This window comes from Euleptes europaea, chromosome 8, assembly GCF_029931775.1.
Source record: "Euleptes europaea isolate rEulEur1 chromosome 8, rEulEur1.hap1, whole genome shotgun sequence".
Classification (NCBI taxonomy): domain Eukaryota; kingdom Metazoa; phylum Chordata; class Lepidosauria; order Squamata; family Sphaerodactylidae; genus Euleptes; species Euleptes europaea.
In genome coordinates this window covers 64,674,384-64,687,246 of record NC_079319.1, presented here as the reverse complement: position 1 = coordinate 64,687,246, position 12,863 = coordinate 64,674,384, and positions in this window count along the sequence as shown.

Sequence of the window (12,863 nt, the reverse complement as noted above, 5' to 3'; positions counted from 1 at the left end):
CCCACTAGAGTTGCCAGGTCCCTCTTTACCACTGGCAAGAGGTTTTTGGGGCGGAGCCTGAGGAGGGCGGGGTTTGGGAGTGGAAAGACTTCAATGCTATAGAGTCCACTTGCCAAAGCAGCCATTTTCTCCAGGTGAACTGATCTCTATCAGCTGGAGATCAGTTGTAATAGCAGGAGATTTCCAGCTAGTACCTGGAGGTTGGCAACCCTACCTCCCACCTTCGGACTGGAATATAAGGACTCAGAAATATCCATTCCAACTTGTATCTGTTGAAGGGAGCTTTGACTCTCGAAAGCTTATCCTCCCGAAATCGCGTTGGTCTATAAGGTGCTACTGGACTAGAAGCTGCCTGTTATCTGGGAGGGATATAGTGGTAGGAAATCTCCTCCCCACCCTTCAAAAGAAGGGGAAGTTGCACACGTTCGACCTATGGTACAACCTTGTCATAAATTAAAATTCCTAAGTAGATCAGAGCTGAATCCTTGATAGTTTCTACTTGGATCAGAGATTATTGCTTAAATAATGCTCGTTTGATATGAGCTAAAATCCCCCCTCCCCAAGTACAGCCATCCCCAGCTACACAGTGGAGTTAACAAACTCGCTGATTGAGCTACACTGCTTCTGATAGTGATTTTTGCAACCACAATTTTTACCTGCTGTGCTCACATAAGTCAGTGTTGAGAAGTTCCATGTTTCCAACGATTAACGTATTAACTGACTTTCTCTATATGGCTGTGGCCGTGGGGCAAATAAGCAAATTAGGCCTTAATTTTGCTTGTCATTCTAAAACAATTGACAACAGGGATCAAATTAACTTTACTAATGTAGAAACACAGAATAAATACTTGATTAGTAATAAAAGTCAAGCAAAAGATGCAAGTGAGATTGAATAAATGTAACAAAAAATCAGTTAAGTGTAACGATTAGATAACCATGAAGATCTAACCAATGAAGGAAGCAATTGATCATTTGATAAGTGCCAAAATGAAACCTAAAATTAAGCAAGCACAGAAAAGCAGACAGAACTCCTCTTTCAATGCACAGTATATCTGGGAAATAAAAAAAGGAACAGAAGGCTGGCATTTAGGGGGGAAATTCTCCATTTATTTGGAACATTTATATATTGCCTTTCTGCCACTGCATTCAAGACTATTTGCAATACAGACTATCTGCCTACAATATAATTCATGCAACACCACAAGGAAAGGGGATAGGGAAGAGAAGAGGAAAGAGAAAAATGAGCAGATCCAGGTATCACCTCTTAGAAATTCAGAGCAAATACTCAAAAGGTGCCTTTGAGACAGAGGAAGCTATAATAATTTGCATTAAATCCTTCTTAGGTCAGTAATGAAACTTCCTGATTGGTTAAAAACAAAGAAACACATAGCTGATCTGCATAATACGTTCAGTGGCAACAACTGAAAATTTGTAAATGTTTCTTGCTTGCTTTGAATTTTGGCATCAAACACAATTATGCATATTACACATGCACCACTTATAGCCTTTCCAAGCCTCACTCCTGCTTTTGGAGAGAGGCATGAAAGACAAAGGCACCCTTTAAAATGCACTATTATCATCTTGATGACCAAGTCGGAAGATGGATATATAGCTGCATCACTTAAGAGTGCACAGAAATCTTACGTGGGTTCAGCTTGTTTAGTTTGTTAAACCTTTTGTCTGTATTCTTTAATATCATTACATCCCGTGTTTGAAGTAATTATTTATTGATAGTTTCAGAGAGTAGCCATGTTGGTATGCAGTTAGGGTTGCCAACCTCCAGGTAGTCCACAATAATCAAAAAAGAGGAACCAGTGCTGCAATAGAACGAAGTTAATGTTAGTAGCTGGAGATCTCCTGCTATTAAAACTGATCTCCAGCAGACAGAGATCAGTTCACCTGGAGAAAATGGCTGTTTGGCAATTGGACTCTATGGCATTGAAGTCCCTCCCCTTCCCAAACCTTGCCCTCCTCAGGCTCTGTCCCCAAACCTCCCGCTGGTGGCAAAGAGGGACCTGGCAACCCTAAATGCAATAGAACAGCTAGATTTAGAGACCACCTTAGAGACCAACTTAAAGACCAAGTGATTCAGAGAGGTACAGATATCTGACAAAGGGATCTTTGACTCTTGAAAGCTTATACCCTGAAAATCTTGTTGGTTTCTAAGGTGCTACTGGCTTGTTTCTAGCTGTTACTAATTGAGGTGATGTTACCTTTGTTTCAATGGAAAACACATGCCCATTGGTGAGATTTTATCTCTAGCTCACGGGGATAAGACCAGTCACTTATTGGTAAATGTATAGATCAGGGGTGGGGAACCTTTTTTCCTCCAAGGCCCCTTTGGATATTTATACCATCATTTATGGGTCATACAAAATTATCAACTTAAAAATTAGCCGACCAAGCCCCAAGCAGGCAGCTGCCCCAGATGACACGCCCCCCCCCGGCACGGGCAAGCAGGCAGGCATCCAACCGGTGGAGCACTCACGGGAAAAAAGGTCCCTTTTCTCAGCAAAACAACCTCACATCCACCTTGAAAAGAGGCTATTCCTGTCTGCAGGAGGGGGCGGATCACCAGTCTTAGATCCTTCTGAGCTAGAGATCTGCAAGGACCCACGAAGGGCCAGACCAAATGATTTTGCGGGCCTTAAACAGCTCCCGGGTCTGACGTTCCCCACCCCTGGTAGAGATCTAGTCTCCTCACTGTTAAGAGAAACATTGTAATGCCCCCCCCTCAGAAGAACCTGGACAAGGCAGAAGTTATGGACTGCTTTGCCACTTTAAGCTGCTGTAATGTTAAAAAAAACTAGACATATAGAGTTTAAACACTTATCATTTCTGAAGCTCGACACCATCCTTATATCTACACCAAATTTTATCTATTTGTTGAAACTTTTATATTCCTCTTCTCTGTAATATATACCTGAGGTATTCAAAACACACTCATAAAACAAACTCATAAACAAAATAAAATGACTAATAAACTTTCCTAAAACTATTGATATTTGTATAAACCATATAAAACCAGCGGTGGCTACTTAAAATCGCATCAACCGCAATATAATAAAAACAGCAGGGTTGTGCCAATAAAGGGAACAATCAATAAACTAAAATCCTGCAGCATTTTTTTTAAAGTATTAGACAGGCGCTAGAAAATCATGACGGTGCCAGGTATAGAGGAGAAAGATGCTTATTCACTGTCCTCCTGCTTCAGTGAAATGAGAAAGCCGTACGTGCCCACAATCTGACTTAGAGCTCACCTAGGGTTGTTTTAGTAGATTGTGAGAGAGTATGCTTACATACAGCGGGAGTTGCTATTTTGCTAGTATAAGATCAGCCTTTCAAGGGATTTGTTGAGAGAGATCTTTGCATGATAATCCAGTTAGAGGAAGAAAGGCTGTTTACCGTGGGTCCAAGCCTGAAGGCAAGCAAGAAGCAACGCCTCATCAAGTTAGTAAAGCCACCTTGTACGCAGTCAATTAATTCCAGGGTGACAGGTCACATTGCTAGGAGGAGAGCTTTATTTTATTGGCTGTATGGATGCCACTGTGGATTTAGGAGTGCTTTGTTGACAGTTTCCTTTTTACCACATACAGGCTTTGTTTCCTCCTCAATTTACACAGAAGCAACTTGAGATATAGAAGACAGACTTTCCATTCTTTTCCCTTCCAGTAGACTTAGAATTGCCAGCTCCGGGTTGGGAAATATCTGGAGATTCTTGGGGCGGAGCCTTACGGTATTCTCTAAAGAGAGCCAGTGTGGTTTAGTGGTTAAGAGCGGTGGACTCTTAATTTGGAGAATCAGGTTTGATTTCCCACTCCTCTACATGAAGCCTGCTGGGTGACCTTGGGCTAGTCACAGTTCTTTCTGAAGTCTCTCAGCCCCACCTACCTCACAAGGTGTGTGTTGTGAGGAAAGGAAGGGAAGTTGATTGTAAGCAGGTTTTCCTTTTGGTAGAGAAAATTGGAGGAGCCCCATGGTGCAGAGTGTTAAGCTGCAGTACTGCAGTCAAAAGCTCTGCTCACGACCTGAGTTCGATCCCGACGGAAGTCGGTTTCAGGTAGCCGGCTCAAGGTTGACTCAGCCTTCCATCCTTCCAAGGTTGGTAAAATCTGTACCCAGCTTGCTGGGGGCAAAGGGAAGATGACTGGGGAAGGCACTGGCAAATCACCCCACAAACAAAGTCTGCCTTGGAAACGTTGGGATGTGACATCACCCCATGGGTCAGGAATGACCCGGTGCTTGCACAGGGGACCTTTACCCTAGAGAAAATCGGGGTATAAAAACGAACTATTCTTCTTCTTCTTAAATGAATTTTGAATCTGAAATAAACAAGGGTGTTACAGTACAATCCTAAACAAAATTACACCCTTCAAGCCCATTGACTTCAATGAATTTAGAACGATGTAACTCTCCTTAGAATTGCACCATTAATTACTTTTTATCAATGTGGTTATTTTTAACAGTGAGCTAAATTTCAACAAATGCAAATAAGGCTGCAATAGGGGATAGATTGTTTGTTTCAGGATTGTGTTAATCACTTAGTTCATTTATTCAACAACTTCAGCTATTTGAGTTCTAAATGAAGCTAAATTCAGCTAAAGAAAATAAAGTCAATGAAGACTGGCTTATTTTGTTTTTTCATGGCAACTATCAGTGCATAGCACTGCCTGATTGCTGAAGGGACTAAGCTGCAACTAATGTTCAGAGGATCAGAAGGATGGGGAAGATTATGCTCATGTGTTGGAGCTTCATAGACTTTTGAATCATGGCAACTAGTTATTTGTGGATAGCTATGGCGCTTACCTGTATTCCCACAATGAGTTATCAGGGAAATTATGTCTGGGTAAGCTTTCTAGATAAGAGCCCCGTGGTGCAGAGTGGTAAGCTGCAATACTGCAGTCAAAAGCTCTGCTCACGACCTGAGTTTGATCCTGATGGAAGTCGGTTTCATGTAGCACCTCAAGGTTGACTCAGCCTTCCATCTTTCTGAGGTCAGTAAAAAGAATACCCAGCTTGCTGGGGGTAAAATGTAGATGACTGGGGAAGGCAATGGCTAACCACCCCATAAACATAGTCTGCCTAGTAAATGTTGGGATATGATGTCACCCCATGGGTCAGTAATTACCTGGTGCTTGCACAGGGGACTACCTTTACCTTTAAGCTTTCTAGGATTGTGTGTGCCTTTTTTTTGGAGGGTGTTGCTTGCATGGAATAATTTTGTTATCTAATAAGTTGTCTATCTGAACTGACTGGTACAAGTTAGAACCATCACTCAAATGTCTGCATCACAATGGTCCACAAATTGCAATTAGCACAGTCAAATATTCAAGAAACGAATTGCACAAAACAGCTGATTGCCCATGCATGTTCTCATGCTGCTTACCTCCCTTCCATCAGCATCTGATGGGAGGGAGGTAAGCAGCAGCATGAGAACATACATGGGATGATGATCAGCTGCTGCTGCCACCTTCTCTCTCTGTTGTTTACATTTCAACACGGAGTGGCTTGCAGCTGTGAGGTACCATATAATTGCCTTACCCAGTGTTCGTGAAAAGGGAGGTCTACTATTTGTATCAGGGAAAAGGGAGGTACACTATCTGGGTTAGGAAATTTTGGACATGTTATGTTTGCGCAGTTCTTTGCCATGGCTATTCCCTCCCCAAAATCATTTTCTGCTTCCCCCAACACTAACTTAGAAAACAGGTTGTCTCTCCATTATGGATAAACTCTTCACAGCTAGGAGCTAGGTGGGGGTGGGTTATGTTGAACTATGATTCAAGGCAAAATAATTTTTGGTTTCTTATATCTCATGTAATTTGTTTGTTTGACTTTTGATGTGCCCTCCCAAGCTGAACCAGGCTCAGGAAGAGTTACAACATTAAAATAGTACACAATCAAATAATCTAAAAATCTTTAAAACAATCAATCAGCAGACTAAAAACATCTGGGCATTTGAGCTTTTTGAAGCTCCGGGGGGGCATTTTTTGAGGAACAGCCCCCAAATTTGCAGTGTAGCTGCAAGGGACACTCCTTGCCTGAACCCCCCAAGTTTGGTGAAGATTGGGTCTGGGGGACTGGATTTATGGGGTCTGGAAGGGCTCGCCCCATCCTCCTCCATAGAGAAGAAATAGTGACGTGGCCGCGGTCAGATTCTCTATTGCGAAAGTTGCTATTCTTCTCTATGGAGGAACCGGACAAACTTTCCCACCATTGAAAGCATTGCTCTGATATTCCTGCTCACAGCAACCCAGTCAACTAGGGAAGGGGCGGACCAGAATGAAGCCTTTGAGCTCCAGGTCCTCCTGAAGCTGACTGGCTGTCCAGGGCAGCTGCAGGATCCTCCACATGACCAGCGGAGGCTAATATGGTGAACTGGATTTGTTTCCCCACTTCTCCACATGAAGCCACCTGGGTGACCTTGGGCTAGTTACAGCTCTCTTAGAGCTCTCTCAGCCCCACCTATCTCATAGGGTGTCTGTTGTGGGGAAGGGAAGGTGATTGTAAGCCGGTTTGAGTCTTCCTTAAGTAGTAGAGTAAGTTGGCATATAAAAACCAACTCTTCTTCTTCTCCCCCCCTTTGTGCCAACTCAGAATTGATGAGACAGCTTGCCTTGCTTAGCTCCTGGTCCCCTGACTGCAAATGCAGCCCCAGGGTAAGTCTGGGGCTGTTGCAAATCAAGACTTTTGCTAGATAACCAGACGGGGACACACTGTAAAGTGTAGCTATGCTAATACTGAAAGGGTGAAGATATCTTTGTTTTGTTAAGAGAATTGAAATTGCATCCCAACAATACATTATGCTTCGTACTGATTTCTAAAGATGTTGTTGCGATGTGTGGAAAAGGCCAAAAAGTAGATTGTTCAAATTCACCAAGACACTGCAAGAACTCTTTGCAATAATTTCTTGATTGCCCCTTTGGGAGAAGAATGATATCTGTTTGTTTTCCTAGCATATTGTAAGTTGTACCTATTAGGATTTAGTGGATATTGAAAGCAGCAATGTGTGAAAGCTAGATATATACTAGAAGAAGGATATCTGTGTTTTGCCATGGAAAGTAGAATTACATTCCAACACTCAGGGCCCTAAAAAAATCTTCAGCAAACAGATCATTTGTTTGTTAGATATTCCCTTTGTTTTGTAAAGCCTGCTTTAGTCATTATATTGTGGTCCCTTGTTTTGGCTATAACATCGGGATGCCTCAGTCACTTTGATGTGAGCTGACTCCAGACAGATAGATGCATGGAGGCTCATTAGCACCAGCTGAAAATGCTGGTACAAATGCTGTTGCCAGGGAAAGTTACCTTGATCATGCTCTGGATTTATAGGCAAGTTGAGCTTCCCTTGTTCAGCTCTAATGCTGTGCCAAACAACTGTGCATCTGCACAGGTTTGGATCTGTGTATCTCCAATGCTTGCTTTGCAGCCAGTGCAGGGGTCCAGCCATGGTTGGCTTTCTTCATCATGGTGCAGGAGATTAAGCAGGAGCCAATAGGTCTTCCATAGAAAACAATTACAGCTCCTTTGAATGGTATAAGAACCTCATGCATTAATTTATCTTTGATTAGGACCAGTCAGCTGTTTTCCCTATTAGTTTTAATGTGTGTCTAGAATATTGCATTGAAATTCCAGCAGTATAAAAGTTTGGGAAACAAAATTTTTGCGGATTGGGGGAGAGGGGGAGGAAAAGGGACTACAGTTCCCACAAGGCAGGATGAGAATGTGGATGTGTGAAATGATCTGGATTTGGCCATCTCTGCAGCTATTAAGTGATGCTATCATTTGATTTATTTATTTTACTTAACAGCGTTAATGGTCGGTCATTCTGAAGCAGACACACAGAGATACCTAAGTAGTAAGTCTTGCCTCAAAATGTGGAACATCACTTTTTTTCTTTTAGTCATGTGCCTTTTAAAAATGGAAGGTTGTGGTTGGGGCATATATGGTATCAGGGAGGAGACATCTCTGGCACAGTTATTTGCTACAATGGAACAACTGAAGCTGTTCAGATGCAGCCAAACAATATGTTAAGTACTCAGTTCTGTCTGGAAGCAGGAGGCAAGTTGAACTAGTAGGCAATAAAGTAATTTATAGCTCTTCCAGAATATTGGTCTCACTTAGGGTTGTGCAAAAAAGAAATTCTGTTAATTTCGGGTTCAGGTTTATTGGGCCAATTTTTTTTCGGGAAACCTGGAATAAGTGGAATGCCTATTCCTGTAAATATGGGCATTCAGCTTATTTTCGGGTTTCCTGAAAAAATTCGGACTGGGTGTGTGTGTCATTTTTCATGGTAGAGCCCTCAAATTTGCAGCATAGCTTGAAGGGACTCTCCTTGCACAACCCCCAAAGCTTGGTGAAGATTGGGTCAGAGGGTCTGATTTTATTGGGTTCGGAAGGGGTCACCCCCCCTCCATAAAGAAATATTGTGAAGTTTGCAACGATTCTCTATGGAGGGGGGGTGACCCATTCTGGACCCCATAAAATCGGACCCCCTGACCCAATCTTCACCAAACTTTTGGGGTCATGCAAGGAGAGTCCCTTCAAGCTACGCTGTGAATTTGGGGGCTCTACCTCAAAAATGCTTTCCCCAGGAATTGCCTATATGGCTTTAGCTTTCTCCCCAGGTTTGTGCATTTGGTAAACCTGAACTGGAAATTTACCAAAATGGCTAATTTTGGGTTTATTTTCAGTTTGGGTTTATTGATATGCACAAGCCTAGTCTCACTCAACTTTTCCTGATTTTTAATTCTCAAAAACATTTCATTACTATATTCAAATTTCATTACTACTTTAAATAACTGCACATGTTTTAGAAGCCAAGAGATGAGCAAGCTTCTGTGTTCTAACTCTAAAACGTGGCATGAAGAAAAAACCTAGAATTTGTTGATGCCTATGGAAAAATACAGGTGAACATGCCTTGTTTACATAATTCAGAAAATTCATTCAATATGAAATGAAAGTGAACTCAAGATGGTCAATGTGGTTGCAGGAAAGAAATTTTTGTCACATATCCATATTTTTTTCAGGATGCTGAAAATTCATGTGACTATATTGTTGTCAGCTTTGAGATACTGAATGTAGTAATTAATGAATTAACATCATATTGGAAGGAGATCGCCAGTACAATACTGTACTGAACAGCCTGGATTAGGTACTCTCCAATTACTTGGATGGAATTGCTGGCAGTACTCTCAATGAATCTGCAGATGATACAAAACTAAAAAGTATAGGAAAAACATTTGAGATTTTGTTCAACATTCTAATTATTCTGGGCTTAGGGTGAAAAAAGAACCTCAACAAGAAATGTAAAATTCTTACACTGAGGAGAGTACAACCAAACATACAAGATAGGCATAAATGACTTGGCAGGGAAATTTTGAGAAACATATATGAAGTTGAGGATCCCTTATCCGAAATGCTTGAGACCAGATGTGTTTCAGATAAGGGATTTTTATTTTTTATTTTGGATGTACAGCATGTTCAAGGCGCCCACACTAGGGGAGCAGCAGCAGAGCCCCCAGCATGCCATGCCTCTTGCCCCACTGGTGCCCCACTGGTAGCGCACCCTATCCCAGCTAGCCCCCAACCCTGATAATCTGGCACACGCGATCCCCACGCCTGAGCCAGGCAATGGATTGGTGGGCAATTGCCTGCCCATCCGAGTGACCTGGCAACCCTAGAGTCGAATGGAATTGATCTATGGAAAATTCAGTACATGGCAAAGCAATCACATCATTGCTTTGCTGAATGGCCAGTTTCCAGTCCATTCCTTATTTATTACACCTCTTCACCATATGATTTGTACAGTGGCACAGTAAACATGGATTGAGTTCAAACATGGGAGCAATTCTGCGGCTATCCATAAAAAATATTTTCTCAACAAATCAATGATTTATATTTTGTCTAGAAAATATAGATTAACGTAAAACATGTTCATCATTTTTGAAATGGTCAAAATATATCAGAATGAGAAAGAGATGTAATCACTGAAAATGAAACAGAAAGGAAGAGATCTGCTGAAACAAATAAAAACCCTTCTAGACTATGAGAGCAGATTACTAATGTAATAAGGGTAGGCTGTTAGATTTCATTTCTTTGAGTTATTCAAGAAAATGTTGGTCAGGGTTGGCTACAGGGAACAGAAATAACCTCATAAATATATAAACATTTTTGGGACTTATAGACTAAAAATAGTGTCAGGAATACTTTAAAACATCAACACCCCTGTCATTTAATCTACCTCTCAGACAAAACTAAATATGCTGCCAATCTTGATATTTTTTTTTTGCATTCAAGTTGCAACCGACTTATGATGACTCTATAGGGTTTTCAAGGCAAAAGACATTCAGAGGAGGTTTGCAATTGCCTGTCTCTGTGTAGCAACCCTGGTATTCCTTGGTGGTCTCCCATCCAAATATTAAACAGGGTCAACTCAGTTTAGCATCTGAGATCTGATAATATCAGGCAATCCTGGGCTATCCAAATCAGAGCATCATAATGCCTTTCTATATACCCCAGACTATTATGGGTGTGCAAATTTTTGGGGATATTGTTCAGATTTGGGTATATTGGACCCCAAAAGTATCAGTATTTCCCATATTCCTGAACCCTGAATACCAGTATGGTATTTGGATTCAGGTTTTTTTTAAGGGGGGATGATACAAAGCAGGACAAATCCAAGAGGTGGGGGTGATACAAAGCAATTCTGGCAGAAAAAACCACCCCACTCTTGAAACTGACAAACAGTCTTGAAATAGATGGAAGCATCCTAGCAAACTGATAAAAACACAGAAACAAAGAAAAACTGGGAAAGGGGGCAGCCCTGGGGTCTGCAAATGCTGGCTCCTGATCTTCCCAGTTAATTCCCAATATTTCTGGGATTTTTTGGAATCGTTTTTTCGGTATCCCCAAAAATTCCTGAATATATTTGGGATGCCGAATATACCCCAAAAATACTGATATGGTATTTTTCCAGGTATATTTTCGGTTTGGTTTTGCCCAAATGCACATCCCTACAGACTATACCTCCTTGTTCTCCATTGCATCAGGAGTCCCTTATCATCTGACCTTCTTGAGCAAAGCTGGACCGTAAAATGGCCAATTTACATACGAGATTGATTTACTAGTACCTTTGTTTCTTGGCCTGTTTTAGTGATTGCAAAGTTTGTAAATGTGAAATCCTATATTTAGTACTTTGTCTGGGACAGGCAGTACCACAAAGGGTGAAAGAACATTAGCTGGAAACACTCTGAGGCTAGAATTTCAGATCTATAATGATGCCAAGAAACTTCCTTAAAGAGGTGACTATTTCATCTAACTTGAAACTGACATCATTTTGGAATGCCTCAGCACATCAAATTAATATGTCATGAACAGTAGTAATTCTGGCTGTGTTATAACAAGTATGATTTGAGGTCAGGAACAGTCTCCAAGTTTTAGGCGGTTGCTGGATTTCTCCCCATTTCTGCTTATTTGTTTAGTGCTCATGTAAACAATTAACCTTAATCTCAACAACAGACAGGGCTTTTTCAGCCCTGGCCCTGGCCTGGTAGAACTGTCTGTCGAATGAAACCCAGGTAGGATTGCCAACCTCCAGGTACTAGCTGGAGATCTCCCGCTATTACAATTGATCTCCAGCCAAAAGAGTTCACTTGGAGAAAATGGCCGCTTTGGCTATTGGACTCTATGACACTGAAGTCACTCCCCTCACCCTGCCCTCCTCAGGCTCCACCCCAAAAATTTCCCGACAGTGGCGAAGAGGGACCTGGCAGCCCTACAGTGGAGTCTGAGGAGGGCGGGGCTTGGAGAGTACTGCTGCTTGAAGTAGAAGGTGCTAGTGTTTTTTTTAATTAAATGGATGGAACACAACTATAATTTATTTGCCTCTAGAGAAGGGTGCCAAGCCACTTGACCCCAAAAAGTTACAGCTGTCTCCAAATCAATTGCCATATACTGTATTCTTTCATACCAGTCAAACAGACCTTAGTTCTGTTCCAAAAGCTAATGTCTCTTCATTGAGAGCTACCTGATATTTTAAGTCTGTTATAGATTCTTGAGAATAGAATACTCAGATACCATGTCAATTGAAAAGGGGGTTTACACATTTCATTCATGTATTTTCTTTTCAAAATACACACTAGCAATAAATTGAAAAAAAGATTTTGATAGTCCCAGCATTAGATAAATGTGGAATTACAGTGGAGGATCCACATACTGGTGGGTATTGCTCTTTCGGAATAATTTACCTCCCGGATTTTCCCATCCACACAGAATTCTGTTCTGATCACAAATTTACTTTCTCCTCTGATTACTGTCAACAGAGGTATAGTCCTCCCCCACACAGTTTAAGTTGATTAGTATTTATTGCATCATGATACCAGAAACATCATCTAATGGTTCTAGTAAAAATTGTGCCAATTCACAACAGTACAATAGTACTTTTAAAAAATGGCAAGCAGTTTGAAGGTGTAACATGTGCCAAAAGACACATCACTGTAGGAATATGCACGTATGTAACGTGCTGTCATGTCACAGTTGACTTATAGCGACCCCAGCAAGGAGCTTGCAAAGCAACTGATTAAGCAGAAGTGATTTGCCATTGCCCTCCTCTGCAGAGTCTTCCTGGGAGGTGAACAAATTGCTGGACTTGATGGGCCTTGGTGTGATCCAGCATGGCTTTTCTTATGAGATCTCCCTTCCAAGCGCTGACCCTACTTAGCTTCTGAGATCTGACAAGATCAGGCTGTACTGTGTTGCCTTCCCTCCCCACCGTAAGAATGTGGCTAAATAATAATACAAAAATAGTCCACCACCATAGAGATGGCACTTCTGTTTTGCACAAAAACAAAATCATGACAAAGCAG